A 25,661-nucleotide genomic window follows, 5' to 3' on the forward strand; every position below is an offset into this window, starting at 1 on the left:
AAAAGGACAGGTACAAATCAAGGTAAGGTATACACAAAAAGTAGCACATATGAGTTTATCTTGTTGGGCAGACTGGATGGACCATGCAGGTCTTTTTCTGCCGTCATCTACTACGTTAGAGAGGGTTACAAAGCCAGTTCTTATATATATATATATATATTTTTTTTTTAACTCCAAGTACGGGGAATAGAGAGCTGAAAATCTTCTGATTTTGAATTGAAATGGTGATGCTAGAATCCAACCCATGAGAGCACTGAGGTCCCAGGGCCGGGACTAGCTGTGCATTCCTTCATTATAAGGGACTCTACGTATAGAATATACTTCCAGAAGAGGTACAGTTGGAAAGAGATTTTAAACAATTTAGAAAGAAGTTTAAGACATTTCTTTCGTGCCTAATTTACACAGTATAAAGTAATCTTTAGATTGTAAGCTCCTTGAGCAGGGACTGTCCTTCTATGTACAGCGCTGCGTAACCCTAGTAGCGCTTTAGAAATGTCAAGTAGTAGTAATATTCAACCGGCAATGGTCGGCCTTTTGTTAAACACTGGCCACACACAGCTGGATTATGCCTGGAAATTTGGTGCCAGCATCTATCTGGGTACTGGCACTTAATATCCAGGTACAAGGCAGCTGCCAGCAGTTACCCAGGTACTGCCAATATCCACACCTCTTTTGGAGTTGCATGCCATTGAAATTTGGCACTAGCTGTCCGGTATTTAAAGTCATTTAAATGACACAGTGAGACTCCTGGAGGTTTAAATCGCTTGCCCATGGCGAACCATGAATATTCAGCGGCGCCTCCATGGTGTAACCCATCCCATATATTTTTTTTAAGTGCAAGCGGAGATTATATATAAATAACTTTTTGTTTTTAACCCTGAGAACATTTTTCCCTCTCAGGAACAACACTATATCAATTGCTTAAATAATTTCGCCAGACTCACCCGTGTATTTCCAACCTTCGGTACTTCCAAAGGTGTCAGTGAAGGTCTCCTTAGACTTTACTGTGCCTGTGCAAAATTTGCGCCGTTTGCAAGGTTACCCTGATTATCAGATGCTCCCAATAGCCCCCCCCCCCCCTGTTTCTCCCAGCAACCTCCAGGCACAAACTAATTAAAAGTGTGCCATATGCACACAATTCGCACATGCGAGAAGGCACCAAAGGCCCGATTTCGGCCGCATACAAATTTTAATTAGACCCTTCCCGTGTCAACAAGATCTTCCCCCTTATATTTTAATAAATTATTGGTGGCGCAGTGATTCCCGATGCTCCGGCACAACTCCAGAGCCATCGGGCAGACTGTAGCCAGTGCGCATGAGCGCATGTCACTGCCGTCATTGCACTCCACCAATGCTGCCCATGCTGGTACAGCATTTCCCTAGTTCCTGCAGGCCTTGGGAACCCGGGGCTTCCACTCCCAGCCATGCCTGACTCTCGCCTCCATCCAGTGGTGGTCCGGAACCCCGCAGTTTGCGCCAGACGCGTGATCCTGCAGCGGACCCACCACTGGCAGCAAACAAACCCCTGGAGCCTCCCCGGAGTCAGGTAGATAAATAAATATTGTATACTGGTTATATTAATACAGATCTCAGATGGTCAGATACAGGCTCGTTAGTTTTATAATCATCACAGTAACTATACTTTTTGTTTATAATCAACACTGACGTCCCTATCTCAACAAACCATGGTTCTCAACTCTGTCCTCAAAGATCACCTGGTGGTCGGTCTTTCAGGCTATATATGATAAATATGTATAAGCTACGTTTGCGCACAAGAACATAAGAAGTGACTTGCTGAGTAAGACCAATGGTCCAGAGAACCCAGGATTCTGTCACTTTAGAGTGGACTGGCCACAATCAGAATCCGATAGATCGATCCCAGATGGAGGCAGCAATCACACCTCCCTGGCTCGTAAGCATTAAGGGGTGAATTCTATATATGGCGCTTAGTGATATTCTAGAAACCTTGGCTAAAGTTGGGCGTGGTTTACAGAATACGCACAGCACTCGTTCCGACTAAAATTTAGGTGGGACCATTTACGCCAACTAAAACTTGGTGTTAATTGCCTGTGACTAACTTAGATGCGGATCAGGCATATTCTATAACAGTACACATAATTTTTAGGAATGCCCATGACCCTTTTCAGAGCTGCGCGTTAGAATTTACGCGCTCCACTTTACAGAATATGCTTAGAAAGTTGCGTGCGTAAATTCTAATTACTGCCAATAATTGCTTGTTAGTGGCCAACTATCAGCACCAATTGGCTTGTTAACCAATTAAGTTGGGGTAGAATTTGGCTGCACAGAACTTTAAGGCGCTATATATACAGAATCTGGGTAAATGGATCTGTCCTCCAGAAACATGTACAAATCACTTCTAACCCTAGCTTGATACATGACCACATCCTCTAGCAAACAAATCTACAGCTTAATTGTGCAACAACTGAAATGAAACTTTTTAAAATGTGTTTTATATCTGCCACCAGTTTCATGGTGCGTCCCGTCTTATTTGTAATGGTAAGTAACCATCCCTTATTTACCTATTCCACAATACTAATATAATTGATAAACCTCTCTGAGAATTTAAACAAGTTTAAAAACAATACATAAGTGCGATTAAACTTGGTTGAGACGCTCAAAACACAAGCATTGTGATGCACAGTTCATTTCTATAGATGCCCTCTCCATGCTGTACAACGCTATTGTAACTCCACCGAAACATAAATTGAAAGCCACTTTGAACTGAAACATTTTTGGATAATAGTGGGATACAAGATTGCATAAATAAATAAATATTTTTTTTAATTTTTTGTTACATTTGTACCCCGCGCTTTCCCACTCATGGCAGGCTCAATGCGGCTTACATGGGGCAATGGAGGGTTAAGTGACTTGCCCAGAGTCACAAGGAGCTGCCTGTGCCTGACGTGGGAATCGAACTCAGTTCCTCAGGACCAAAGTCCACCACCCTAACCACTAGGCCACTCCTCCACTGTTGCTACTATTTGAGATTCTACATGGAATGTTGCTATTCCACTAGCAACATTCCATGTAGAAGTCGGCCCTTGCAGATCACCAGTGTGGCCGCGCAGGCTTCTGCTTCTATGAGTCTGACATCCTGCACGTACGTGCAGGATGTCAGACTCACAGAAACAGAAGCCTTCTACCTGGAATGTTGCTAGTGAAATAGCAACATTCCATGTAGAATCTCCAATAGTAGCAACATTCCATGTAGAATCTCCAATAGTATCTATTTTATTTTTGTTAACATTTGTACCCTGCGCTTTCCCACTCATGGCAGGCTCAATGCGGCTTACATGGGGCAATGGAGGGTTAAGTGACTTGCCCAGAGTCACAAGGAACTGCCTGTGCCTGAAGTGGGAATCAAACTCAGTTCCTCAGGACCAAAGTCCACCACACCTAACCACTAGGCCACTCCTCCACAAAAAATGTATCATTTTTATGGGTTTAACATATGAATACTGTATTTTTTCACATTTTGTGCTCTTTGACTCAATACCCCTGGTTGAAGGCTTAATTACCCCATTTAGGGGGGCATTTGCACACACTGGTGTAATGGCATCTGCAAACCAAGATGCCATTATAGAATACTCTTAGATTATGGTGCTCTTGAGGAAGATCGGTGGGGCGCTTTAAATGTGGCCAATATCAGTAGTGTATATCAACTATTGAGGGCATTGATTGGTTTCATCCAGTAACAATTTTGTCTTATTGTCTCAAGATCAAGGACTTCTTATGGTTCCAGTAATACTGTTCATGTTATATTATGCCCATGCCTGTTATTGTATGTGGGTCGATCACCAAGAGCAATAAACGTTAACTCTCGCATCAATAGAGTGATTTCTGCATCTCTTGTACAACATTGTACGGGTTTCCAACATTCTTGGAAAGATTGGTGGCAAGCGATTGCTCAAATTCAGCTAGGGAATTTGTATAAAAAGGACTGATGACGATTTAAGGCAAATGTTAAAGCAGTGGATACTGCAGATTTGAGTTTTCCTGCTTCTGATGGCACTACATTTTATTTTTTTTTCAAAATGATGAGTTCTTGCATCATATGATTAGAATGGTGAGCTGCTGGGATATTTGTGATTCCTGTATTTGTTTCCCTGGATTGAAGATTCGAGTCTGTTATAAATAGGAAGATAGAATACTAGCGTTAAGTCGGCCAGGTCGGTCTACATTCCTCAAGTTGCGGCATCACTTGAAGAAATGCCGATGGCCCACCTGTGTATGTTCCCCCCCTTTTATAGAACAGCACCTAGTTCACATCTGCGCATAACCAGTGTTTCCTCTAAGCTGTGCACACACGGGTCAGAAAGGGAAGCGCAGAGGCTTAGCATCTGCGCACATAACATTTTTGCTGGCTTTATCATGAACAAAGGCTATATTGTACACTGAGGTGAGGCTGAAAACTTGCACACAAAAAGTTCTTCATGTGCATGTCGGCCAGCAAAAATTCGAGAGAACGTTGTGCATAACATCCAAATATTGGTGCCTACAAGTGACATGTACATTTAGGCTAAATACAGAGGTAGAGGGCATCCAAAGGCAAAGCAGAAAAAACTACGATCCAAAAAGAAGCACAGGGAGCCTTCAAAAATAGGAGCATCTCAGCTGTACTTTATTTGTTTAGATTTTGCTCACACCTTTTTCAGTAGTAGCTCAAGGTGAGTTACATTCAGGTACTCTGGATATTTCTCTGTCCCAGGAGGGCTCACCATCTAAGTTTGTACCTGCGGCAATGGAGGGCTAAAGATCACAGGGAGCAGCAGTGGGATTTGAACCGGCCACCTCTGGATTGCAAGACCGGTGCTCTAACCACTAGGCCACTCCTCCACTAGCAACATTCTGTGTAGAATCTCAGGTAGTAGCAACATTCCATGTTCCACTGCACTAACCACTAGGCTACTCCTCTACTAGTAACATTCCATATAGAAGCCTGCCCTTGCAGATCAGCAATGCGGCCGCGCAGGCTTCTGTTTCTGTGAGTCTGACGTCCTGCACGTACGTGCAGGACGTCAGACTCACAGAAACAGAAGCCTGCGCGGCCGCATTGCTGATCTGCAAGGGCAGGCTTCTATATGGAATGTTACTAGTAGAGGAGTAGCAACATTAACATTCCATGTAGAATCTCCTATAGTAGCAACATTCCATGTAGAATCTCAAGGTGAGTTACATTCAAGTACTCTGGATATTTCTCTGTCCCAGGAGGGCTCACAATCTAAGTTTGTACCTGAGGCAATGGAGGGTTAAGATCACAGGGAGCAGCAGCGGGATTTGAACCGGCCACCTCTGGATTGCAAGACCGGTGCTCTAACCACTAGGCCACTCCTCCACTCCAGTATTAATCAGACCCAACACGGTCCATGTTTGGGCAATAGATGTCTGCATCAGGGTCTATTGTCTCCAATGAAACAGCTGCAGCGCTAATCATGCCCGTGTTTGGCTACTTTCATACAGCGGAACATTAGACCAGGTGTATAATTTGTTCCCATGCTTTCTCAACATCTCTTCATGACGTTTTGAGCGGACCTGTCTTTTTCAAGACGCATGTTTTGGAACATCAGATTAACTGTTTCATTGGAGACAACAGACCCCTGACGTGGGCATCTGCTGCCGAAACATGGCCCGTGTTTTTTGAAAGCTCCTTGTGCTTCTTTTTGGAACGTACATTTAGGCACCAGCTTATAGAATGATCTTATTGTGGGGTTTCTCAACATATGCACTTTCATGGTGAATACCCCGACAATCAGATTGAGGACTCTGTACACTGGTGACACTATTTAGAATTTCCTGTCCATGACTAGCCACAAACAGTGTAGGAACACTCAAGTACACTATTGCTTTGCTTCATTCTCTACGGGATGGCTCGTCTTGGTAATAAGCACACTGGTGGGATTCCAAGTGATAGTTTCATAGGAGTATGACAACACATTATGCTAACAGGATGATCTTAAAATTCATATATTTTTATTCCAGTTCTGCTTCCAATGCCAGCTGCTCCTCGGAATTTAGCTTTTCTACTTCCACTCAGTGGAACAGAAAAATTAAGTGTAAAAACAACCACCACAAAGACATTTTGTATTCCCAAAATCTATATTTATAAAACTAGCATTTAAACTATTTTTTAGATTTCCCCCTAACAAAAAAGGAAAAACAAAATTCCACATCTTCATTTGTACAATTCAGTCCAATAAATGAAAGGATCTTTGTTAGGTTCATTAGTGTCACAGCAGAGTCTCTTATAACAAAATTAAACCCACCAGGAAATACTGTAGTGTTATAAAAATTAGATTTCATAAATATTTCCTTTTACGTAACAAGGAGGACAGAGCAGCGGTAGTCTGCAGCATGCCCAGGGGCAGCCATCATTGAGATGTGTACATCAGGTCCTCACGCTATCACTTGGTCAGTCTGCCTTGCAAGGCTGTATTTTTTTTTTTAGGGATTCTCTCAACCCAGTCCTCGGGATACACCTAGCCAGTCATGTTTTCAGGATACCCACAATGACTATGCATGAGATAAGTCTGCATGTACTACCTCCAATGTATGCAAATTCATCTCATCCTGAAAACCTGTCTGGAAAGGTGTGTCCCGAGGACTGGGTTGAGAACCCCTGGTTTACAGTGAAAGGAGTAGATAATGAGCACAAAAGGTCCTACACAATGGCTAAGACATACCTCTGGGGTAGAGAGAGAGAGGGGGGGGGGGGGGTCAGCTTTTGGTTTAAAACCAGACTGAGAAAAGCTTTGGAAGAGGAGCTGAAAAGGCAGGATAGGTTCTCCTATTCTTCGTCACCTTAAGCCACATAAAGTGTAATTCTCTAATCTAGGAAACCACAACTTATGCACCCCATGTGCATGTGAACGTATAGACAACTAGCACTTCTATGCATGTAAGTGTAAAGTGTATCCCCCCCCCCCCCCCCCCCCAAAGTGCTATTCTATAACAGCGCACCTAACCTACACAGCCATAAATTAGAGGGTAACCAAAAATGGGCTTTTTCGGTTTCAACCAAGACAGACTCATGAGGCCAAAACCAAAACTGGTCATTACTGCCCTGAATCGGTGCTGCAGCCCCTGTGCTCTCTCCCTCCACCTGTAGGCTCCCCGAGTCTTGCCTTCCGGTTGCTGGTGGTCTAGTGGCATTGTCAGTGCAGAAGCGATCCCCAGTTGCTCCTGCCCATGCTATCTCTGCTGACAAAATGGGTAGCACAACCCTTCAGCACCAGTCATTTTGACAGCAGAGACAACGGATCGCCCCTACCCTATGTGCCATTAGACCACCAGTGACTGGCAAGGCAGGCCCGGGGGTCCAGGAGGAGGGACCGTTTCTGTTTAAAGAGAGAGCTACATGACTCAGCATGAAGTTTCGGCCAAAAGCGCACCAGCATTTTTAGCCGAGACCAAACGAGGCCAAATTCCAATTTTAGGCAGGTTTTAGTGCTGAAATTGAAATTTGCTCAGCTTCTACCATAAATGCAAGGGGGTCGTACACATGGGCGGAGCTCCCACTCATGCATGTAACTTATAGGATACTCTAATTTATGGATATCGCTGCTGCATTCAGAAGCCTGCAGATAGGCCTAACTGTGGGTGTGTAAAACATTAGGCATGTCGATATGGGGTTACGCTAGTCTCCTAGAACAGAATCTGAACACCCAGGTACCGATACAGAATAGGCTCCTGCCTCGTGGCACCCAGATCTAGAATTGTCCCCACAGTGACCTTAGGTTTTGGGGAGAGAGAATAGGCGTGTACACGCATATGTGAATGAAAGAGCAAGAGAAGAAAACATGAAGGCACCTATATTTTAAAGCAGTGTCTGTAAAATACTATACATGTTTCACCCTGATTTGGATGAACACCTGTGGTTGCAAGAACATCCCAGAACCATAGGCTAAGCTACTTTTCCTGTATCCTTGACGAGTGTTTTGTCCCCATCAAATGGAAGCACTGTGAATCAGGACTGTACAGTTCACCGTGGGCCTCTTGGACTGCTACATTTCTAATATTCTCCATCACAGAAGACGAACAGAACATTCTTTGCAAGTTAACAGAAAAGCGAATGGCAAAATTCAAACAGAGGGCGGACCTGAATGGAGCGACAGAAAGGACTTAACAGTCTGCAGAAAAACTGGGATTTGGCCTAACACATGGAACAGCTCATGCCAGAGGTAGGCAGGGAGTGGCTAGTGTTACTTTATGAAACGATGAACTTTCACATGGGAATTATTGAAACGCTGATAGCTATGCAAACAACACATGGAGTGCTTAAACTCACACTACACAAAGAAACAAACAAATGAGTCTCAGCTGCAACAAAAATTGGTTGGTCAATCACATCTCGGCTCTAATATTTTGTGCCTACGAGAAAACTATACACCTGGTTACAAACAGCAAATCAATGGACTATTAAGACTTTGGAAGAATTGGGGGGGGGGGGGGGGGGGGGGGAGAGGGAGTCCACTATCATCTCTGTGCTGATTTTAACTGTAATTGAACAATGCACACTGGAAGGGGCCATCATTCTCTTTTCTCATTGAAAGCACTGTTGTCATCTTCTGTTCTGCTGACATCTTTTACTGAGAAACCTTGAGGTTAGAGGGGGTTTCCTTAACTTTTAAACCTTAAATTGTTTCCTTCACAGTACTGAATGTGACTTACACATCGCCCTTCTCAGCTGGGTCATAGGAGACAGCATACGCAAATATAGAAGGCCACTATCTCACTATCACGGCACAACTCCTGAGTTCTAAGCCTGCCTAGCGCTCAGCTTTACGTCCACTGACGTGGTCACTGCACAGGGCAGTAAGCAAGGTCAGATTAATTAATCAAGAGGAGAAGTCTGTACGCAAAGTCCTCTTAGGGCTTGACAGTTTGCCTTAAGAACATGATACGTTTGACAAAAGGTATCAACGAGATGAGCTGGACTACAACACAACAAATCACATGAAACAGTGGTACACGGGACTGCAATACTGGGAGCCACCTGTAGTGGTGCTATTCGCACCGCACAGAACAGAAGGATGGAATCTGAGAGTAGTATGTTAGATCAATCAATGCACTGTTAAGCAAGGAGCAAAATAACATCAAATACCTGCCATAGCGAGAGTTGGAAGGTGAGAAAAGATATTAACAAGGGTCATTGGAGGCAAAGGATGGGGAAAGAGTTACCCACTCATCCAATAATGCCACCCCCAGATCTTCACCAGCCTGTATTAATCTCCCACATGGACAGCTGACTGCTTCCCCACAGTCCTACAATGTTGCCCATATTACCAGCTGCTATGAAAAACACGCATTCCAAAAATCCTACGGGTTTCACACACACCACTATTGTTCTCCACCTTTCAATGCTCGCTTGCTGCTGGTATGACATGCAGTTACCACACCCTAATCCCGCAGTAACCTTAAGACTGCATACAGTAAAACACATTAAATTTCCCAGTGTCAGTTTACATAGTGTTTCCTCAATATTGTATAAAACTTCAGTTTCGATGACAAGTTGCAGTCACATTTAAAAGAACAAATGAAACAACAAAAAAAAAACAGCAAGGACACGAAAACCGCCTCAGTAGTATTGTTGAAGGTAAAAGGTGGTCGCATCCCTGTGAAGAAGACAGCAACATTACAGCTAAAAAATCCAGACAAGGGTCACCACCAGCCGGACAAAATTTGGCAATCACAGCGAAGGGCCTGGATAACACTTCCTCCATCTCTGAGGTTCCAGGTCTCTTGTGCTCTTCAAACGCAAGTCACGATTCACATCCTCAGCAGGACTTGGAAAATGGATGGACACAGGAATAAACCTCCCAGCCCCCAAAAGGAAGGCTACATTCCAGCGGTTCAATAGGAGGCAGCCCTGTGCCCAGAGGGCCTGTGGAGTTTGCTTTCTCCCTCTGTGGTTGGTCTCTCTCTGGTTTTGCACTCTCATCTCATCCTGTTCTGCCTCATAAGTGGTACAATGCTGGATGAAGGTCCTGCTTTCCCAGGAACGGGTGTTTCAGCAGCTCCGTGGCTGGAGCTCTTTGGCCTGGATCTCTCACCAACATTCGATCGAGGAACCCTTTTAACAGTGGGGAAACCTGTAAACAAAGAAGTTGCATTTATTGTGTACACCTTAAAGAACTTTCAAAGAAGAGAGAGACAATGACTTTTCAAGCTCTAATAATTTTTTTCCGAAACCTGTGTCGATCAATTTCTGTAGGGCCTTCGCTGGCAAGAGCAAAAGCTAGTTCTATCCCTTTTTCCCCACTTTATTGTTCAATTGTCAAAGTACAATTAAAGGAAGACTTGCAATATTACAAGCAACAAGTGAACGCCACAAATAATATTTAGGCTAGAATTTATATTTAAACCTCAATCAATCAACTTAACCATCCTGAGTTACTTCCAGGGCTGCTCTTAACCTGGTCACCATGTCAGTAGAGGTGGGCTCAGCTCTCCCTAGGAGCTGAATGGCATGTTTTAGCAGTCGTCCCAGCAAAAAGAACATCAAAATGAGATAAAAGCAGAAGCTCACTGAAAGTTTCTTCCCTACCTTGTGTGCATTCTTAGTTTGGAGGTAGATTGTCCCGGATCATTCTTCATTGCTTTTAGAGGGGGCTCATTGAAATAGGGGGGCTCCCCATCAACCATTTCTATAACCATCACACCAAGAGACCAGATGTCAACCTGTAATGGAAGAAAGGCATTGGATCTGAATTTAAATTTAAATTTCTCAATACTCCAAACGCCAAATCAAGGCAAGTTACATTTCACGTAAAGCCCTTAGACTGTAAGCTAACATGCACCAACATTACTGTACTTTCACACGTATAATACATGCTTATATGTGTTTTTACAAATACGATACCCCCCCCCCCCCCCCCCCGTGCGCATTATATAATAGTCTTGTTGTTGTTTTTACGAAGCAGCTGCCTTCAGGTTTCCCACTCTCTGGACTCCTATGTGCGCCAACGTCTCCTGCTCCCATTGGTCTCCCTGTGTATGCTCTTTTGTTCCCCTTCCCCGCAGGCCTCCTTAGTTGTTTTGGTAACCCCCTCCAGCAGAGACTCTCAGAGACAGCCTTGTGTGTCATCAGGGGCCTTTCTCCTCCTGATGCAACTTCCTGTATACACATCTGAGGAAGAAAGGCCCCCAATGACATGCAAGACTGCCTGTGTAGGGTCCCTGCTAGAAAGGATTACCAAAACAAGTAAGGAAGCCTGTGGGTAGAGGGAAGGAGAGGACAGCAGACAACAGGAAACCCAAGGCAACCGAGGGGAGGAGTCGTCGTCACTGGCGCACAGAGAACTCCAGGGAGGGGGAGCCCCAAGGCAGCAGCCCCCATCACCAACCTATGCAGGAAGATGTGGGGAAGCTGAGGAGAGGAGATAATGTTGGTGGAACGCAATGGAAGACTCCAGGGAGAGGAAGGGTATTTCACACATATAACACCGCGCACATTATATGAGGGGTTTTTTTCTTTACATCTGCACCAGATTTGTGTACATTAATACCAGGGGCGGGCCGACCATTGGGCCACCTAAGGCGGTGCTTTAGGGAAAGGCATCTCTCCCCTTCCCTTCCTCACCCTGAGTTCACCGGCTTTTGGAACATGGAGAAAGAAGGTAACTCGGGGAACAGGGTGGAGGAAGGAAGGGGGGGAGGGCGGCATCTCAGACCGGGGAGGGGGGTGGGGCACCTTCCTTTGGGCTGCACCTGGTTAATACACATCAGCACGTACATGCGTGAAAATACGGTAAATAACACAAGCTCCATTATTCTCAATGGGGCCTATTTAATACTATGGGGGGGGCGATTCTATAACCGAGCACGTCTGTTTAGATGCCCCAGGGACGTGACGACAGCCTCTTCTTAACAGCGTCTGGGCACCCAGATTCCATTAGAGAATGCTAGAGTAGCCTAGTATCAACGCACTTTACGTTTACATGCTCAGAGTTACACCAGCCATGGACCAGATGCAACTGTGGTCACGTAAATGCGACAGGGAAAGCAGCATCATCCGGATAATGCCACAGTACTCAGAGAAAATGTTCAGCGACACTATCTGGATAATCCAGGGGCAGTCAGTGGTCATTTTTCTGGGAGGAGCCAGCATTTATCGAGATAATGGGAATCCGGATAATAACCAAAAAAAAAACCCAAAACATATAAACAAAACACCCTACTGTTCACCGTGTGAGTGTTAAATACTTGACATTCTATATAAAAATAAACTCTGAGATGGAAAAAGCCTCAGAAACATATGGAGCGCTTTTTATTTTTTAAAATGCTCACTGTACTCTTATCGGCATAAACAACTTCTCACATCTCTTAACTTAGATCATCAGTGATCAAAAATATGCACAGAACGATGATGGCCAGTGTTTTGAAGGTCAAAAAAAGAAAAACAAAATCACTGCTGCATCAGGGAACTTTCTGGACCAATTTCTGTGCTCATTTAACTACACTGAATCCAAAGAACGTAGAACTGCCTTTTCCCATCCTAAGTGTATACAGAATGGCTCTCTGTATAGCAGCTGAATAGTAACATAGTAGATGACGGCAGAAAAAGACCTGCACGGTCCATCCAGTCTGCCCAACAAGATAACTCATATGTGCTACTTTTTGTGTATACCCTACTTTGATTTGTACCTGTGCTCTTCAGGGCGTCGTCAAGATAAGGGAACACATGCACTTCCAGTCTGTGTAACGACGCTGCAACTACCGCTAGGTGCCGACGCCAGACCAAAAGGCAGCACACAGTACTGAAAGTGCTGAGTTCCAGTCGAAATTGAAGATACTTCCTGTGAGCTGGAAGTATCGAGGTGTGTAAGCATCCTTTAAGTCCAGAGAGCATAGCCAATCGTTCTCTTGAATCATGGGGAAGAGAGGTGCCCAGGGAAACCATCCTGAACTTCTCTCAAACTAGAAATTTGCTCAGGCCCCTTAGGTCTAGGATGGGACACATCCCCCCTGTTTTCTTCTGCACACGGAAGTACCTAGAATAGAAACCCAGCCCTTCTTCCCCTGGTGGAACGGGTTCGACCGCACTGGCCTTTAGAAGGGTGGAGAGTTCCTCTGCAAGCACCTGCTTGTGCTGGGAACTGTAAGATTGAGCTCCCGGTGGGCAAGTTGGAGGTTTTGAATTCCAGATTGAGAGTGTATCCTAATCAGACTATTTGAAGAACCCACCGGTCGGAGGTTATGAGAGGCCACCTTTGGTGAAAAAACAACAACCTCCCCCCTACCGGCAAGTCGTCACTATCACTATCTGTCATCACGTTGCCTGAAAACTCCAGATATTCAGCAGCAGTCACTATCCGGATACTACGTATGAATATCCAGATCTGGGGGGGGGGGGGGGGGGAGGGGGGGAGGGGGGAGAGGGTTTTTTCAAATGCTGACAGCTGCAGGCTCAATATACCCTCCCAAAGTTTATAACTGAGGAAATGGAGGGTGAAGTGATTCATCAAAGGCAATTTCCGTGCTCTAATGACTAGACAGGCTCTTCCCTCTAATTCACTAACCACCCTATGTCAATTCCCTTTCTGTAACAGACAGGTCTAAGACACAGGGTTCAAACCCAGAAACAATGTTAGGTAATCAGAATAAGGATGATTTTAATCAATATGATTTCTAAAAATACCTCAGTGTTGAAAAGCTAGTTTCATTGGACTGGTTAAAAACAGCTAGTTACAAAATAAGAAATGTCTACCATATACTTTTCTATCTGTCGCTGGATCTTTGTAGGCTAAGAGGCATTTTAACAAAATGTTTGAGGCCATATCGTTTCTTCCTTCAGATGGGAAAGCACTTACTCAATGTTTGTCTGGAAGGCATATCAATGTTTTCAGATGTAGTAAGGATAAGTGTCACCTAATTTCACAGTGTCCCAAAGATGTGTGGCAACCTCCCTTAAAGGTACATGGGCACCCCCCCCCCCCCCCACGGACTTGTCCCTGCTGCCTGCTGGAGTGGTTTCTGTTGTTTAGCCTGACTTGTATCACCCTTGGCTTTATTTTACACTTCAAGCCCTATAAGTTACTGAACAGATAGCAATCTTACCTCTGGTCCATATGGTAATCGAGAAATGAGTTCAGGGGCCATCCAATAGGGAGTTCCCACCAAAGATTTCCGCCGTGGAACCTCTTTATTCACTTGTGCACAAAATCCAAAGTCCGAGAGCTTTACCTGGGTAGCAGAATGAGAGGCACATATTATTATTATTAATTACATTTGTACCCGCGCTTTCCCACACAATGCAGGCCAATGTGGCTTACATAGTAATTCGAAATACAAAGTCTTATAACAGAAATTTCAAAAGTGAAACATTATGAAGTTGAGCTTGAATAATGTATGATAAGTTGAGTTTGATAATGTATGATTAGGATAAAATAGGGTAGACAGGATAGGATAATATAAGTTGGGGGAAAGGGGTAAGGAAGGATATAATAAAGGGGGGGCTGGAGAAGAGAAGGATGGGATGCGTAGAGGGGGAATGGGGAGGAGGGATAAGTAAAACCAATGATGAGGTCGGTATTTAAGTCAGAACAGAATTGGGAATGGAGGTTGGTAAGATTAGGTTGGGACATTAGAGTAGGCTTGCTTAAAGAGGGAGCTTTCAACATTTTTCTAAAGGGCAAGTAGTCGTTAATTAATCGTATAGGTCTTGGTAGAGCATTCCAAAGCTGGCTGCCCAAAAAGGAGAAACTGGATGCATAGTAGGTCTTGTATTTAATTCCTCTGCAATTGGGAAGGTGTAGGGTCAGATAAGTTCGTGAAGAAAGAGATCTATTTCTGGCAGGGAGGTCGATCAAATCACTCATGTAGCCGGGGGATTCACCGTGTATGAACACAGACTGAAGGGTCCAGGAGCATTGTGTAAGAGGGGCGCTTGTGTCATCTAGAAAGGTCAGACACTTGCAGCTTGTGATAAAACTTGCTATGGTAACTTCACCCACAGCGAAGTTACACTCCCACCTCCTTCAGAAGAGATGAGACACTCAAATGCTGCACGACAGAAAAGAGGAGGGGGAGGGGGGCAAATGAAGTCTTTTACATCTTAAATTATCAGACATTAAGAACTAGAGAGCAAATGCTTAACAATTGACATAGAGGTAATTGTATAACTGAACATACTCAGCAAAATGTATAGAACAAGTCTAAAATGCAATTCCAGTAAGCGTCACAGGTTTAAAAACGTCTTAAGACATGCAAGTGACCATTAACAATGCAACATAAAGTGCTAAGAGCCTTATTCCAGAAACCTGCGAGTGTTCAATATTAGATTCCTGTTCTCAAGCTGTTCTTTTGCTGCAAAGGAAGTGTCACACCACTTTATGACACACTCCTCTGGAATTTTTAACTATCTCATGTCAGGAAAAAAAAAAACCCAAAACAATAGTTTCATACTAACACATTCTTCCTGCTACCCTAAAACTCAGTATTAGAGAGAACCATTTCCCATTTCTGTACTTCCACTAATCATAGACTAGTTCTACTTCAAACTAAATATTTTATAACAAGGACATTCTAATGGATTATACAGGCATTCTCAAAGCGGCAGTTACATACACCCAACAGGGAAGTTACACCTCCCACCTTCACTATGAGGGGCATTTTCAATGTGATGTCTAAATCAGACTTTTACATCCAAAATCCAGTGGCAAACATGGCCATTTTCAAACCAGAAAAACCATCCAACTTTTAGTTTGAAAATGGCCATTTTCTAGATATTTCTGTGCTCAGTGAGTCCTTTAGGACCATTATTGAAAAAACAAACAAACAACCCCCAAAAACATCCAAGGGAAAAATGCACAAAAACAAGCCACTGGATGTATTTGGGGAGGGGGGGGGGGGGGGGGGGCTGGGGAAGAGCAGCATTCTTAGTATACTGGCCACCAAGACATTCCAGCAGAGCAGTGGGGAACACTAGGGGGCACTGCAGTGGACTTCACATAAAAATCCCAGGTACACATCTCACTGTTACCCCCTTATATTGTATAGGGAGCCCTCCAAAAACCTACTGTGCACCACTACAATAGTCCTTATGCCTGCAAGTGTCACCTAATAGGTACAGTAGGTGTTTGGTGGGTTTTGGAGGGCTCGTATGTTCCACACAAGCGTAAGAATGGGTTACGAGCCTGGTCCCCTTCTCTACAGTGCACTGCACCGACCACTAGGCTACTCCAGGGCCCTCATTGCTATAACATCTGAGGCAGGGGTCAGTGGACCACTGGGAGGGAATAAAGGGGGGGGGGGTCATGCCTTAAACCTTTCCAGTGGTCATCCTGGTCATTTAGGGCACCTTTTTGTGACTTAGGTGTGATTGAAACAGGTCTAGACCAAAACGTCAAACTTTTAGCCTTAGATGTTTTTGCTTTGTTCCATTATGGCAGAAAAACGTCAAAGTTTTGGGAACATCCAAATCTCACACCCAACACACCCCCCTTGTGATTTACAAAGAAAACATCTCAAATCCAAGTTTCCATAAACGTCCAAGTGCCACTTTTAACGTTTCTGAGACACTTTTCTCTTTTGAAAATGAGCCTCTATATCCTTCCTGCTCTGAGCTTACCCTGCCGTCTGTGAGTGAGCAGAATTGAATCGCTCTTAATATCTCGATGAATGACACCTTGGGCATGAAGTACAGCCAGCGCCTTCAGGACAGACAGACACACAGCCGCTATCTGTTCTTCGTTCATCCTGGAAGACAGATGAGTAGGAGGAAGAAGAACAAAGCTAGTTACAATGGTTTGATCTGCTTACAGTTCGTCTAATAATGCATCAATGGATAAAAGGACGTTGTCAGCAGTGAAAGATAAGAGCATGCAGGGCGATGCACAAAGGTTTGCGGTACAGCCTCCCGCAGATATCTAAACACATGGCTTCTACCGCGAGCATAATACTGCAGGATGCAATAAGTTAATTATATGCAAATTTTATGCACAGAACCCTGCAGCAAATGTGGGCGAGTATGCCAGACACAAATACACAAGCTTTCCTGTTAAGCGCAGCTTCCTGTGCACATGTCCACACCAAAACAGAATGTTTAGCACACATCAACACCTGTTCTGCCCCCCTAAATATAGCCTCTCAAAATTTTTTGAGAGGCTCATATTCAGGCACAGAAGAACAGCACCAATATGTGCTTTCACTTTCGGTTTTGTTCAGGACGTTTATTACTTGCCATCTGCCTTTGAAACTTGCACGGGCTTCTTCTGCTTGCAAAGCAAGGCAAAAACTAGCATGCAATCTGAAGGATACACAAGAAATTCTCCCCACAAAACCTTCCACGCAGCCTCAGACCCAGTGAAAAAATTCTCGCATTGTGCGCACATGAAAAGTAGGCAGCGTACTCTGCGTTGTATGGCATTATATTAATTCCTCGGATGCAAACATTTTAATATACACTACGGCCAAGCCTTCTGCACGTACAGCCGTGGTTGCTTTCTGCATCGGGACCAGAATGCCATCACAAAGGGGGACACTGACTGCCCCCAGCTTTACCTGGTGTGTGTGACAATATCCGTCAAAGCTCCTCCTTCCAGGAACTCCATGACCACCCAGAGCTCGTCCCCTACCAGATAGCTATAGTACATCTCAACCACGTTCTCGTGCTGGTAATCTCGCATGATCACAACCTGAAACATACATAAAATGAACCAAAAGGAAGTACAGACCTTCCAGGTGACCTGGAACTCTCATTTTTTTAAAGCAAATTTCAGTACAACTGTAGCCAGAATATAAATATATAAATGCATAAGCTGTGTTTATTTGTCAAGTTAAACAAAGTGAAGAAAACATGCTCATGTAATTCTTTCCGACCCCTCCTTACATGTGTGTGAGACTCAGAGGAAAGATGGGAGGGCATCTCTGTTCATGGCGGGTGGGATGCTAGTACTCATTCTCACTCTATGTAAAGTTCCTATGCTGCAGATGCTGCTTCTCCCACAGAAAGGCGCTAGGCTATTTTTGGGGGAGCTTATTTTCTGAAACATTCCCCACCCCTCCCCATACACACACACTCACTACCTCCAATGTAGCCCTTTTTTTTTTTTTTTTGTTACATTTCTACCTCGCGCTTTCCCACTCATGGCAGGCTCAATGCGGCTTACATGGGGCAATGGAGGGTTAAGTGACTTGTCCAGAGTCACAAGGAGCTGCAGTGGGAATTGAACTCAGTTCCCCGGGATCAAAGTCCACTGCACTAACCACTAGGCTACTCCTCCACTAGCAACATTCCATGTAGAAGTCGGCCCTTGCACATCACCAATGTGGCCGCGCAGGCTTCTGCTTCTGTGAGTCTGACGTCCTGCACATACGTCAGAAGCCTGCGCAGCCTTCTACATGGAATGTTGCTAGTGGAATAGCAACATTCCATGTAGAATCTCCAACAGTAGCAACATTCCATGTAGAATCTCCAATAGTAGCAACATTCCATGTAGAATCTCCAACAGTAGCAACATTCCATGTAGAATCTCCAATAGTAGCAACATTCCATGTAGAATCTCCAATAGTATCTATTTTATTTTTGTTACATTTGTACCCCGCGCTTTCCCACTCATGGCAGGCTCAATGCAGCTTACATGGGGCAATGGAGAGTTAAGTGACTTGCCCAGAGTCACAAGGAGTTGCCTGTGCCTGAAGGGAATCAAACTCAGTTCCCGTTCCCCAGGACCAAAGTCCACCACCCTAACCACTAGGCTACTCCTCCACTGTTGCTACTATTTGAGATTCTACATGGAATGTTGCTAGCAACACTCCATGTAGAAGTCGGCCCTTGCAGATGACCAATGTGGCGCGCAGGCTTCTGTGAGTCTGACGTCCTGCACGTACGTGCAGGACGTCAGACTCACAGAAACAGAAGCCTGCTGCAGCTTTCTACATGGAATGTTGCTAGAGGTAATAGCATCATTCCATGTAGAATCTCCAATAGTATCTATTTTATTTTTGTTACTTTTGTACCCGCGCTTTCCCACTCATGGCAGGCTCAATGCGGCTTACATGGCGCAATGGAGGGTTAAGTGACTTGCCCAGAGTCACAAGAAGCTGCCTGTGCCTGAAGTGGGAATCGAACTCAGTTCCTCAGTTCCCCAGGACCAAGTCCACCACCCTAACCACTAGGCCACTCCTCCACTTCAGATCTGATGTGTCTTTCACCAGTTTTCTCCAAAGCCAAGTCTAATCTTATTCCACTAAATTTTCAGAGAGTTACTTTGCCCCCAAAACAGACCAAAGTTCTTGACCAATGTCTAATTCTCACTTCCACTGGGTTGGAAAGGATAATAAACCCAGAAAATAAATGACTCCAGCACTAGGTGGCAGCACTGCTCTACATTCGGTTACAATCTTAGAAAAGCTGGAGATTCAAATATTTATCCAATACCGATACCCTTCAGAAAGAAATGTTAACAATAAAAAAATGTATACATAAAAAGTATAAGCTGATGCCTTTTATTGAACTAACTTTATACAATTTTTGATTAGACCCAACAAACTACACTGCTTTCCTCTGCGAAACATCTAGCCTACAACCAATTTCCAAACAAGTCCGCGGAAAGAATCATCCAGATTCAACTTTCAAACCCATTTCGTATGCTACAGCTCTCTCACCTCGTTGAAAAGCAGCTCTCGCCTCTGTTGCTTCCTCAGGTCCATTTTCTTCACTGCCACCAGCTTGCCGCTGCTCCTGATGGTTGCAATGCACACAATGGCCCGTCGAGCCCTCCCCAATTTTAATAAAGTTGTCCAGATAGGTCCTGGGGTCACCGGGATCCACCACCATCCTGTAGTGCTGCTCGGAACTGTTCGTGGGAAACTCGCTGTGGCTCACGCTGAGGAGAGCGGGGCTGCTGGGACCTGGAGGTGGTGGGGGTGGAGGGACCTGAGAGTTTGATTGAGGGGACACGAGTTAAATGTGGATCTGAAGCATGTGGAGAGAGTTTTGGGTGGGTGCTTCTGGGTTCTTGGGCCTCGCCTGACCCTGTTGCACCCTTGTTGCATTGCTACCACCAGTTATTGGGCGTTGGAAGAGATTTTTGGAGGCATCCCCGTCTAGTAGAGAAAGACAGACACAGAGTTTTCAAGTTAGGAGCAAAACAAGAAAACTGGCGAGAGTTAGTATTTCAGACTAGACTGCCTGTGTGCAATAGCCCTGGATTCTCCACCCTGATTATCAATGTCCTATAACCAGAGGCATAGCCATACCTCGCGGTGGGAGGGCACATTTTGGTCTGATGCCCTCGCCGCCGCCCCGCCCCCCCCCCCCTACCACAGCAAATACCTTGGCTGGCAGGGGTTTCCAACCCCCGCCAGTTAAGCATTGTCCAGTGCCGGTCTTCTGGCGTCCGCCGCGTTGCTCTGCCCTGCTTAAAGGAGCGTGTAGGACGTGAGGGGGAAGACAGAGCAGGGCAGGCAAACACGGCGGCACTGGAGCCGGCGCTGGACATGCTTCAGCTGGCGGGGGTTGGGAACCCCCACCAGGAAAACCAGGGGCCCCAGAGAAAATTGGGGGAGGGGCGCCAGGCCCCCATGTAGCTACGCCACTGCCTATAACTAACCAGCTGCACCGTTTTGGATATCCGTACACCAGCACGCACTGTTTTGTACTTTCAGAACTAGGCTGTAATAGGGAAGGACTCTCTTACCTGAGGCAGAGTTGTCCTGCTGGGGTCCGTATCTGCTCGAGGATAAGTGTTGAACGGGCGACCTGTGTGCTGCCGCAGTCTTTATCACCCCATCAGAGGACTGGGATGGCGGGCGTTCGAATATTAGGTCCTGACAGGGGGACGTTGTCCCGAGGAGGACTGTGGACTTGTTTCCCCGGTGTTTGTGGATTTTGGTCTCTTATCTAGGCCATCATTCCTTTCCCTCCTCACCACCCTGTCGGTTGGTTCCTTATAGTCTCGCTCTATGGGCTGCTCTTTCTTGCCATCTGCCCTCTCATGGGGGTTTCGTCCTAGCTGTCTGCTGGTTTTGGATAATCTGGAGGAGGGGGTCTGATGCTGGGCTCTTGTCCTCGTGGTTGCTGTGGGGGAGCTCTGATTTCCTCTCTCTCCCTCTGTCTCTCTCTCCCTTGCTGATTCTGCTTGGTCCCTGGACGAGTTTTGTTCGCTCTGTTTCGTGCGTCCTGGTGGAGGTGGGCATAGAGGAGATGGCATTCAGTCCGTTTTCCTGGTGAAGATGGTCCCGACGGGAGTGCAGTGGGGGGGCTCTCTCTCCTCAAGGAGTTGGAACGGTCACAGACATATTCTCAACTCATCCAGAAGCCACATTAGTGAGCCACTCTCGGGCAACCGTGTTCCTCGTACAATGTTCTGAATAAACAAGCAAAACAAAACATTGAGGAGAGCTGGATTCAACGCTGAAAAACTGTCCATCTGCCTGAAAGAATACTACTAAAATAAGAATGAACACTTTCAGCTTCAGTGTTATTTTCTTTATTCAATATTTTGGAGAAGGCGGGGTTAAACCTATCATCATGTCACACAACGAAAAGTAGTCAGATCATTGGCTGATTTAACTTCTGTAGCTCTTTTTCATAAGATCTTAAGATGCACCGTAGTGGATCAAACTAATGGAGACAAGATGCTGGCTTGATCAACCAACAGTGGCCAGTACAGTTCACTAAGAAAGTATCTGGCCAGTGGCATTCCTAGAGGGGGCGGACACCCAGGGCGCCCCCCCCCCCCCAATGCAGCGCGGACCCCCCCCAGCGAAAGAGCCCCCCACGGGTGCATGCCGCTGGGGGGGGGGGGGGTGCCGTAGCGCGCGCCTGCTGCGAGTTTACTAACTTTGCTCGTTTGCTGCAGCTCCCTCTGCCCCGGAACAGGAAGTAACCTGTTCCTGTTCCGGGGCAGAGGGAGCCGCAGCGAACGAGAGAAGTTAGGGACTCTCGCAGCAGGCGCGCCGCCACGGCACCCCCCCCCCCCCCCAGCGGCGTGCACCCGGGGCGGCCCGCCCCCACCCCTTGGTACTCCACTGTATCTAGCAGATTCCAAGAATAGATCCATTCCCGGTTAGTCACTCCCAGGTAAGTGGGTCTTTCCAAAGAATACAATAATGGCGAATGGCGTTTTCCTACGGAAAAATTGTCTAAACTCTTAGGCAAGATGCACTGACTATCTTCCAGCAACAAATTTCAGAGCTTGACCATGCATGTGTGAAAAAACTCTCTCTCTACTTTGTTTAAAATCTGCTGTTGGCAGCAAGAAACGTTCCCTACTCTTAATACTATTCGAAAGGGTAAACAACTGTTACCTGCCCCACGGAACTCACGATTTTACTGATCTGTACAGTATCTCGTCTCAGCTGTCTCTTTTCGGACAAGAGTCATAACCCGTTTAGCCTTTCCTCATAGGGGAAACATTCCATCACTCAACATTTTGTACTTTTTCTAGCCGTTATGTGGCTTTGGAGGTGAGGTGACCAGAACAGTACACAGTATTCAAGATGCAGTCACACCATGGATTCACAGAAGCAGAGCTGTTCAAGATGCCCCTTTTCTGGCTATACTAGCCGTTGAGCCCATGAAAACGGGCTACTTTTGGAATGGGGGGGGGGGTTCCGAGCCCCCCCCCCCGAGTCGCCGCTGCCCCCCCTCCACCCGGCCTGAGCAGCACTGTAAACTTACATCAGCACGCAGCAGCAGGCACATCAGCAAAGCTGCCGTCGGGGCGGGCTTCCTTCTCTGCCTGTGTCCCGCCCTCGTGTGACGTAACGTCGGCGAGGGCGGGACAAAGGCAGAGAAGGAAGCCCGCCCCGACGGCAGCTTTGCTGATGTGCCTGCTGCTGCGTGCTGATGTAAGTTCACAGTGCTCGGGCCCAGATGGAGGGGCGGCGGCGACTCCGGGGGAGGGGGAGCGGTTCGACGTCTGCAGCATGCCAGTAGAGACTTCCCTCTCTGTCCCGCCCCCATCACCACGTATTGAAGCGGGGGCGGGGCAGAGAGTGAAGTCTCTACTACGCATTTGCGAGTGAGTACGGTCACTCGCCGTTTATATGTTTGATTATCCTCTCATGCTGCTCTGTCTCCTGTATATAGACACCTGCCTGTATATTACATAAAAAGGGATTGGTGCTTTTCAGGCCTATTCTTAGGCTGCTCTTACATTCATGCATTCTAGGTTTATTTATTTTATTTAAAAAACTTATACTCCGCTCTATCACCAGTTTTATAGGCGGATTACACCATCAGCATACATAGTGATCTGGTCTAACACATTTTACCTAGTACATATACTAGGCTGTATTCTTTCTTTAGGTGCCTGAGATAGCTTTGTATATATTATCAATAACCATCAGTACTCTGACTTATGGCAGCAGCTACACCGCGATGGAACTCATGTAACGAAAAACGGAAAAGCCGAGTTGTGTCCCAGAGTTTAAGACTCTGATCAGGCCGCAAAGCCTTGCGTATCCACTCTTACTCTAGCGGAGACCATTTCCTGCACCTTTTCTGATTCCACGTGCAATTTTTCTTTAAGTTAGTCACCCTTATTGCCTATCAAACTCCAGTTACTCTCTCTTATCTGCTTATATGTTCCACCTCCGCTTGTCCCCTTTGCTGTCTTGTTAAAATGTTTTAATACATATTCCTGGGGATTCTATATAGTGCGCCTAGAGATCTGCGACAAAACTCGAAGCAGATTCTATAACAACATGTGCAACTTAAGCTTAACAAGCTTAACGCCAATGACAGCACTTAAGAAATAACCAGCACTAATTGGAACTGATTACGATTTAGGCGCACAACTCGCTAAGTGTATTCTGTAATGAAGTGCATCAAACTTCTTAACGTGCGCAGGCAAAAAGGGGTGTGGTTATGGGTAGGGAAATGGGCGTTCTGAAATTTAAGTGCGTAGTTATAGAATATGGCCCAGTGCGCATAAATGTACTCGCCGGGACTTACACCACGTTTTTGTTTTAGGCGCTGAACTATCAAGTAAGCGTATTCTATAAATCGGTGCCTAAATCTAGGCACCAATTATAGAATATGTTAAGTCGGTGCTGAGTTCAGAGCTGATTTTTTTAGGCACCATAAACAGAATCTCCCCCATTATGTTGGCGCAGTGAGAGGCACATTACGCCATGTGTGCTGCTGTTTCTTTTTTTCTTTTTTTTTTTTTTTAATTATTTATAATTTCAAATTTACAATTCAATCCAAAAACGCTTGTTTAGAAAAGCTGTTTGAATACAGTAATCTTTTACAATAGGAAAACAATATAATAAAGAAAATATGAATACCCAATCCTAAGCATCCTTATTTATATATTCCACTGCACAAGTCCACAAATGTGATTCAAGACTTACATATATGGAGAACACAAGAAAATTACATCACTTAGATGAAAAAAAAAAAAAAAAGGAAAAAGTGAATGGAACCTGTGTAGCTACTAAAATTTCTTTCCTTCAGGACTTTTGAGTCTCTTGTCCAATTCTCTTGGTAGCTAGGAATTCAGTGAGATGTGTAGGTTCAAAGAATACATATTTAGTTGCCTGATATCGAACTATACATTTACATGGATAGTGCAGAAAAAAGGAAGCACCCAACTGTTGGACTCCAGGTCTATGCAAAAGAAATTGACGCCTCCTTTTCTGGGTCTCTTTTGACACATCAGGAAATATCCTTACTTTCAATCCAAAAAAGTCTTTATTTCTATTTTTAAAGAAAAGTTTTATCATCCACCCCTTATCAGGTGCCAAAACTACAGTGGCTAACAATGTTGAGGAAATTACTTTTTCTGAGTCCGAGGACTCTAATATAGCTGACACATCCAAGGGGGAATCTGAAGACTCATGTATTTCTCCTGGCTTTCCTGGTAGGTAATATATCTGTAGCAAAGGCGGAGTAGATTGTTCAGGGATTAAAAAAGAAACAGCAGCGATGAAATATATGAGGGACATACTTTTAATCGCTGCTGTTTCAATTGTTTATTGCCTATGTCTGGCTTATTCTTGTTCTACACTGCCTTAGATGAATTTCTTCAAGATGGTAAATAAACCAATAAAACAAATTTGCTTCTGCTATCTTATCCAATCACATTAGTGGAAGGGGAGTGACCATGTCTTATAGAAATAAACACTGAGTGGTCACCTACAGCAGCAGGACAATAGAGCCAGCAGGGCAACAGTGACAGGAAAGGACACTGGGGTGGGAAAATGAAAGGAGAGCCTGTCAGTTCTCCTAGGGACAAGGCTGAAAGCAGCGGGAAGTCTCATCTGGCCAGTGAGATTGGAAGCTGAGCTCAGGATCAGGGCATTGGACTAAGATTCCAAAGCTCCATTTTTCACGTATTAACCTTAGAAATATTACTGCTGCAAAACATGAGCTCTGCACACGCACTAAGTTCCAGCTCCGATTCAGTGAGGCCTCTCCTTCATTAGCACCAAGAACTTGGACAAAAGTCAGGACCTCAGCTTTGGAAGGAGTAGAAATATATTTGAAAATCCCAGGTTTCCAGATCACAACACACATAATCAGTGCATTTTTTCTAGCAAAAAAGGTACTGGTACTCAAAAGCAAGGCCACATTTTAAGGGTGGGGTGATCACTGAGGGATCCACCCCACAATAGCCAGGCCCCCTGCAACCAGTCACAGAATCTATGACAAGGCAGAATTGGTGTGTAGAGACTGAGCTCTTTTATTA

At 45.2% G+C, this 25,661-nt stretch overlaps 1 protein-coding gene and 1 pseudogene across 1 annotated transcript in view; both read right to left on the reverse strand.

The window, feature by feature from the left end:
* LOC115479816 (serine/threonine-protein kinase PAK 4-like) overlaps window positions 1-25,661 on the reverse strand; it is a 309,742-nt gene that overhangs the window by 149,058 nt on the left and 135,023 nt on the right. The window lies entirely within an intron of this gene.
* The window catches only part of LOC115479817, a 29,841-nt pseudogene continuing 14,069 nt past the window's right edge, over window positions 9,890-25,661 (reverse strand).

The sequence above is a fragment of the Microcaecilia unicolor genome, chromosome 11, assembly GCF_901765095.1.
Source record: "Microcaecilia unicolor chromosome 11, aMicUni1.1, whole genome shotgun sequence".
Taxonomy (NCBI): Eukaryota; Metazoa; Chordata; class Amphibia; order Gymnophiona; family Siphonopidae; genus Microcaecilia; species Microcaecilia unicolor.